This window comes from Hylobates moloch, unplaced genomic scaffold, assembly GCF_009828535.3.
Source record: "Hylobates moloch isolate HMO894 unplaced genomic scaffold, HMol_V3 SCAFFOLD_4, whole genome shotgun sequence".
NCBI classification, from domain to species: Eukaryota; Metazoa; Chordata; class Mammalia; order Primates; family Hylobatidae; genus Hylobates; species Hylobates moloch.
Genome location: NW_026652279.1, coordinates 81,350,076 through 81,358,451, shown reverse-complemented (window position 1 = coordinate 81,358,451; position 8,376 = coordinate 81,350,076). Strand labels below are relative to the sequence as shown.

Below are 8,376 nucleotides of genomic sequence, written 5' to 3'. Positions count from 1 at the left end.
AGGAAGTCGCGACTGTTCTACTATTTTCAGAAAACAGGTCTGTGATCCAAAATATTTTCTAACTTGGAAAGTTACCATCTTGTCAGTAGCTGAGCCAAGAATAGAACTCAGGTCTCATGACTTCAAATTTCCTTTTTCAGAGCAACTATGTGCAATTCCCATTTGGTAAGGACATCTAAATAGCACTTTACAATTTTTTCGTTTGAACAACAAAAAATATATTTACCATATGACAAATTCCAGAGATGAGTTTTGCGTATGCTGAAGAGGAAATACTACTTCACGAGTATTACAAACTTGCATTACACTTACAAATGTTTATTTAACTACAGGGCAATATTATTTACCAAAAAAAAATCTGTAACATAAAGCTTAAAATAGATATCTGACATTTTGTTTGGTACTGAAACAATTCACTTTTAAAAATCACTGTAAAGGAACAAACAAGTTTACACTTCGTCATCTGACATCGTAGACAGCTTGAAAATAAATTTAAATATTCTGAGTTTTAGTGTTCTTGTGTATCCATTGGGTTTAATACTCTCTTGACAGCATTTTTGGAAGGTATTATTGGCATAATACTCGCTGATGGCTTACGTAGCATTCACATACTAGCTTCTCAATCTCTGAAGCTGACAGTGCTGTAAGAAAAAGTTCAATCTTGTTTCTGCCTTTTTGGAATTCTGATAAAGCTCCCTCCTGTCATTTAGAATCATGCTTCTGTCTAAATAATTTTTATTGACAAAAAATGACTTAAAATGAACAGTGTTCAGAAATTGCTGTTGGTAACAAAAATGAATGGGAAAAAAACTTGATAATGATTGAAAAATGGATAAACCCTTCCTTCTCACTTCTTTTGTGATTTTCTGGACTTGGGGAAAGCTTGGACGTGTGATAAGGAAAGAGGAATGTCTAAAGTGTTGCCAACACACTGGGGTATAGTATAGGAGTGCACAGCAGAGTGTCTGTCTGTCTACATATCTTGCTTGCAAGTTTTTCCATTCGTAAGTATTTAACTTTGCACTTATTTATAGCCTGTGAAGGATTCATGGCAACTTCAAAATATTTAATAAAATATAGACAACTAATATGAGTGGTTGAGAAAAAAAAGAACAAGGGGAAAAGGAGGCTGTAAAAACAACAGCTAAAGAGTGAATTTAGTGTCAAAATAAATGCAGAAATCTTATAACTGTACAAAAAATAAGTCACAAATCACATTCTAACTTTCCAGTCACCTTCACAAAAATGATGACGTATAGAAGTCAGTTTCATAAGAGCTTCCAAAGTCTGGAATGTAAGAGGGGAATCAGGTCTATAGAAAACATGTTAAGTGGATTATCATTGGGAGGAGGTGGAGTATCTTTAACAATTAAAGGGAAAATGCAAAACCTTCAGATTTTGTGTTAGTTTTCTATTGCTGCAAGAAAAAAAATACCACAAATTCAGTGGCTTAAATTACACGAATTAATACACAGTTCTGGAGGTCAGAAGTTTAGGGTTCAACCTTATATTCTTTTGCCCCAAGAATACTTGCTGGCAGGGCTTATGGCTACTGTCCGTTTACCCTGAGATAACTTTGCCAGGAAATATCTCACTTTTATTAATATTTTTGTATCACTCCAGTGTATCGACTTTGGAAACAAAAGACAGCATTTTATTTATAGCAATCTGTTTTCAGTACTGGTATTTCCATTTACAAAATGTAGTAATTCTTGGTTGCCAAAAATGTGGAATCCTAGAAAACGTACCATTTCTATGCCTGATGTTAACATTGTTCTCATACAGTTGTGGACCAAACATTCATTCGATGAATCCAATTTTTCCAAAATAGACGATTGTAATAATTCAGACGATTCTGATGTTCTGTTTAGAAATAACTCCAAGAATAGTTTTTATACTTTAATTTCACATTGAAAATTAGATTTGTTTCAGCCTCAAAGAGTCATGTTTATGTAAAATTAAATGAGTGCTGACAATCAACTGCACTTTTTTTTTTTTTTCCTAAAAAGGGTAAAGTGTTTTAAGATCAAAATGTTGGCAAAGTTGCTCTTCTTTCTGGAGAATATGGGACAGAATCTTTATTATCCTTTCCTCAGTTTCAAGAGGCTGCCTCATTCCTTGATTCAATGTCCCCTACCTCCATCTTCAAAGCCAACAATTACAAGTCAAGTGCTTTTAATATTGTATATCTCTAATTCTTCTGTTTTATATATATATATATATATATATTTTTTTTTTTTTTTTTTCTAACCAAACCCACAAAGTGTTCTCCAGTTTTAGGGGTTTGTGTAATTAGATTGAACCTATTTGGGAAATCCAGGATCATCTTCCCATCTCAAGGTCAGTATTCTTAATTACATCTGCAAAATATCCTTTGCCACATAAGGTAATATGTTCACAAGTCAGGAGATTAGTACTTAGACATCATGGGGACACTTATTCTACCTACCACGAAAGCATAACCATGACTTTGTCATCATGTCCTTGGCTCTTGATGATTGATAAAAAGAAACGTTTTTAGTCTTTTAAAGAAAACTATAATCCAATAAAAATGCCAGAAACCCATAAAAATGTGATGCCCAAATCACTGCGGATTTTTAAACTACCTGTGAGACAAATAGTAATAGAGAAAAGCGCTTTTATGTCGTGCTTCATATGGTCATATTTGGTTACTCTTAAATGTGAAAAATTAAAAAAACAAGCTACAAATATCTGGTTAATTTGAGCTAGAAGAATAAAATATAAAAATATTAAATATAAATCTATATTGTATTGATATAGATTCTAAATGCACATGCTTTTTGCTTGCCATACAAATGAAAAGAGAAATACCTTATAATATAATATGAAATGGAAGAAACTAGAAATGTGTTTTACTATAAAAGGGAACTTGATGTGTGGAACAGAATGGCACGTTAGCATTTTCAATAAGATTTTCTGAAAGTTAAGACCTAAGCACCTATTTTAAAGTGTTCCTTGAAGCTTACATCATGCAGTTCAATTTTTTCAATCAAGAGAGAATAATTAAGGTATGGGACAATGAGACATTTTATGATTTTTAGGTACGCTGTATAGTATATACTACTTGTCCACAGAATCTAATTATTTGTAGTATTACAGTGAAGTCATGTAAGAACTTTGACAGCTCATCCTTCAAATTTCCTTTTAATAGTTGACTGTGTTCACAATGCCATTTATGTTTTATTACAAATTATAATCTTTAATAGCATCTTTCAGACATTTCAATTTCTTAGAATTTTTAGGTAATGTTTTCAAAGTTCAGTAAAGAGTTACCTGAAGGGAAAATCCTTCAACTGATCAGTGGCACACCTGGGTAAACAGATTTACTTCTATGGAATTTGCTCCAAGAAGGAGCCACAAGAGAATATTTTGGCAAGAAATGAGGCTTGCCTCTGATTTCCAGTAAAGATTTGAGTTGAAACTGTGTGTGTTCACTTAATCTTGTTAAATGTAGCACAAAACACTAAATGTATTAGAGCGTGTTCTTAAATGATAACAAACCCTGCTGTTAAAGCTAATAGGAAACAGTTCTTTTCTCATTGAGTTGCCACAATCAAGCATTCCTTTAGATATCATCATTTAGTATAACTTCTTATGCTTGACTATAATATGCTTTGCATTTGTAAGCCTTTGTCTTTCCTTATTGCTAAGCAACAATTTCCTTTTTTTCAAAGGGATAAAATTTGAGGACAACACTGCTCAGATACCAACAAATACAAAATGTACAAGTATTTAAACTTAATTTGGATAACTATGAATAAAAAAGGAGAATAAGAACCAAATCTCTGAATCTACTGATGATGATTAAAAGCAGGCAGTGAAATATTGAAACCAAGCTTTTCTAGGGAGGACTGTTTTCCGCATTTAAATTTATCTTTGTATCTTAAGCTCGCAGAGCTTGGTGGGTAGGGCGAGGAGGTCCTGCAGTGGAGTAGAGAGAGTTCTTAAATTCATCTTCGTCCTCTAGGAGGGTTTAGGTACACTCTGCCTTAAGGCAGGATGATGACTTCTGTGGGTCCCTTCCAGCATCAAGCTCCTGTGAAGTAAAAAGCAGTTATAAAACCTTTAGAATACATCTTGAAATATATAGTTATAAAAATATAAAGACCCCCTGAAGCATTGTCTGCATCGAGGAACCAATATTATTTCTTACCTCTCCTTTACATTTAACACGAAAAATGTCAGGTAAAACATTGTGAAGTTGCGTTTCCAATCTCACATTAGAACTAATGGGAATGGCCATATTCTTCCCAACATCAGCTTAGATGTAAGTCTTAAGAGGTTATCGTAAAACTACCATCACTGATACTTCTTCGTAGTTATTAAGGAGCAAAATGCCATATACCTGTCTTATCAAACTTCATTCTAATCTATTTGATAAATGAAATTGGTATAAATAGGCAACATACTGCATCATTTTGGTTTTACCACAAATAATAATATATATGGGCCATGTTTGTGCCTTTAACTAGGCAGCTTTTGACTCTATGAGCTGGCATTCATTAATCAAGTAAAAGTAAGCTTCAGAATGTCCCTCAATTTGAAGAACCTACATGAAAGCTGAAGAGTTTTACATAGACCAATTATGACTAACTTGAATATAACATATTTGGAGTAACCTGATCTCTTTTTTATATCATTCGTTCAAGTACAGGAGCCTTAGAAATAATATTGTCTAAAATCAACTACATGTTTTCAGTTTTGTGGGTAAAAATGAATAAATAAGGCTTAAGGAAGATAACAGCTAGGGTAATCTGAGCCAAGCACTATTTCATTTGCCTGATTTTTATTAACTGATTTAATCCTCACGCTATCTTGTTATTATCTTCATTGTACTGAAGTGTATGTAGGGTCAAAATAGTGAAATTGCTGAGGTTACACTAATTAGTAACTTCGGTGGTAAGCTGAAATCCTATCACTTTGTAGTCTACCTGCCAAACCTCCTCATTATATACATCCTGTCAGTAGTAATTAACTGTGCCTTTTTTCAGAGTGCTCCCTATTAAATAGGATATCTTCTTCCCTAATTCTACATGTTAAAAAGTGGGTCCAAAGTTATAAAGCTAATTAATGGCAATCCTAGGGAGAACACTTTGATTTATGAATTCCCAATTTTATTGTTTCTCCTATTATGTTTCAATGCTTCCAGATGCCCATTATCCTTTGAGGGGTGGGAGAGGAAGAGGCAAGTCAGTGAATTAATATTTTTTATTATAATATCACATCTATATTGTATGTGATTTTTTCAAGGACTACATGAGATGTACTGAAAGAGAAACAATGATTAATAATGACTATTATATTCTAATGGGAGAGATATGACTGTTACCAAAAATATGGTAAACACTCAGATTTAACTTGGAAAGTTGATGAGGCATATAACTTAGAAAATTGAGATCGAGACCACGGTGAAACCCCGTCTCTACTAAAAATACAAAAAATTAGCCGGGCGTGGTGGCGGGCGCCTGTAGTCCCAGCTACTCGGAGAGGCTGAGGCAGGAGAATGGCGTGAACCCGGGAGGCGGAGCTTGCAGTGAGCCGAGATTGCGCCACTGCACTCCAGCCTGGGTGACGGAGTCTCGCTCTGTCACCCAAAAAAAAAAAAAAAAAAAAAAAGAAAATTGTACACACACACACAAAGGCATATATATATATACACACACACACACAGATGTCTTTTTACATACATATATATATATATATAATATATGTGCCTGGGTTTATAGGTATGAGCTACCATGCTCTCTGTCTCTCTCTCTCTGTATATACATATATACATATATATATTTAATGTCTGATATATATATATCAGACATTAAAAATGACATTCTGGCTTTGCTGAACATAAAATGATTCATGGAAGAAGCGTTAGCCAATTTGAATCTTAAAAAATGGGTATAATACTGACAGCCAAAGTTAAGAATGAAAGACATTCTAATCACAGGGAAATGTGTGAGAAAAAAACTTGACTCAAACCTCAGCGTCACACAATACACCCATGTAACAAACCTGCACTGTACCCACTGAATAGAATTTTTTAATGAAAAATTTAAAAAGGATTAAAGACACATAATTTAAAAAACCTAGCAAAGAACAATGAGTAACATTGAGTAAAAATACAAGGTAGCAAAAATAATTAGTGGAAAATAATTTGGAAAGCAAGTTAAGTTATATCCAGTTACTTCCAACTTTGGAATTTAAGATAATTATTTAGGCTTCATGTGATAACCAGTATTATGTGCTAGATATTTAGGGCTAAGTGAGGACCTGAGTCCCAGTCTAGAGATCCGCTGTGGCTAAATAAGTATTTGAAGATTGGTTTGGGGGGCGCATAGGAGGAATGTGGCTGCATCTAATCTAATTTTTTCCTAAAATATGTTAGACACAACTAAATCAAAGAGGTCAATGTTAATTACGCTTGTTGAAATGTAAGCTCCACTAGAATGTAAACTGAGGGCACAGGCATTGTTAATTTTGCCAACTTTTTTATCCCCAGACCCTAAAAGTGTAACTATTTCATAGTAGGCACTAATGCACATTAGTTAAATGAATGACTAAGAAGGTCAACAGTTTTAAGCAGTAAAATAATACCTAAATAGGAAGAGTGTCAATAGTTTAGTGGCTGAGGGGGTCAGACACATAAGATACAAATGCAATAACAGATCCAGTAAAATGTTCAGGAAAGGGATACTAAAAAATAAGTTACAGAATGTCCAATCCTATTGAATGGTTGTCAAGTGGCATGTAATAGCATTCCTACAACTTAAGACAGAAGAATAAAACCAATTGTTTCGGGTACACTATGCAATAAATAAATAGTGGTTGACACTGTGGAGAACAGTTTGGAGTTTCTTCAAAAAAACTGAAAGCTGAGCTATCATATGATCCGGCAATCCCACTGCTGGGTGTATACACACAAGAAAGGAAATCAGCTTATCAAAGAGACATCTGCACTCCTACGTTTGCGGCAGCGCTGTTTACAGTAGCTAAAATTTGAACCTAAATGACCATCAATAGATGAATGGATAAAGAAAATGTGGTACATATACACAATGGAGTACTATGCAGCCACAAAAAGGAATGAGATCCAGTCATTTCAACAACACGGATGGAACTGGAGATCATTATGTCAAGTGAAAAAAGCCAGGCACAGAAAGACAGACATCAGATGTCCTCAGATATTTGTGGGATCTAAAAAATCAAAAAAATTTAACTTATGGACATAGAGAGTAGAAAGATGGTTACCAGAGGCTGGGAAGGGTAATGGGGGACTAGTGGGGATGGTTAATGAAAGAATGAATAAGACCTACTATTCGATACCACAATAGGGTGACTATAGTCAGCAATAACTCGGTCGTACAGTTTTAAATAACTTGAAGAGTATAAGTGGATTGCTTGTAGCACAAAGAATAGATGCTTGAGGGATGAATACCTATTCTCCATGTGATGTGTTTATTTCACATTGCAGGCCTGTATCAAAACATCTCGCATGCCCCATAAACATACACACTTACTATGTACCCACAAAAATAAAAATAAAATAAATAGTGGTTGAGTTAAGAAATAAATTTTCATGTCATTTATAATGTGCTCTGGATGGGAATGTATGTATGTATGTATGTATGTATGTATGTATGTATTTGAGATAGGATCTTGCCTTGTCACCCAGGCTGGAGTTCAATGGCACAATCAGCTCACAGCATCCTCGAACTCCCTGGCTCAAGTGATTTTCCCACCTCAGCCTCTCAAGTAGCTGGGACTGTATGCATGCATCACTATATTCAGCTATTTATTATTATTATTATTATTTGTAGAGACAGAGTCTCAATAGGTTGCCCAGGCTGGTCACGAAATCCCTGCCTCAAGGAGTCCTCTCTCCTCTGCCTCCGAAAGTGTTGGGATTACAGGTATGAGCTACCATGCCTGACTTAGCTGGGAATTTAAATCCCTAGCCCCATCCTTGTCTGTCACCATTTTGTCCAATGACATTAGGAACAATCAGCCAACCTTATTATATTTATTAGTTTTCCATAAATATTTTTACAAGAATTATATGCACAACCACCCAGTTCCTTGATAAGGATTATCCGATAAAGATATTTTGTGTATCTCTGTTGGTAGATCATGCCATGAGCTAGCAATACTCTCTCTACTAACAGAAAAAGGGTCACTAGTGTCTTTAAATCTAATCAATTTATGAAACCCCAAAGTCAATTAAAAAACCTCAGCCTTAAAACCCATTTTCCTAAAACCACTCCCCAAATCTGTATCAGTCAAGACTCTTCAGAGAAACAGAACCAATAATATAGATAGATTGGTAGATCAAGAGATGGATTATCAATACATTTTAAAGGA

The 8,376-nt window shown here is 34.6% G+C and overlaps 1 long non-coding RNA gene across 1 annotated transcript in view; it reads right to left on the bottom strand.

Annotated features, from left to right (window-relative positions):
- Nucleotides 1-3,923: 3,923 nt before the first annotated feature.
- LOC131383273 (uncharacterized) overlaps nt 3,924-8,376 on the bottom strand; it is a 30,797-nt gene continuing 26,344 nt past the window's right edge. Inside the window, exon 3 of the long non-coding RNA XR_009213172.1 lies at nt 3,924-4,057. This is a non-coding gene — a long non-coding RNA (uncharacterized LOC131383273). The remainder of the gene's footprint in view (nt 4,058-8,376) is intronic.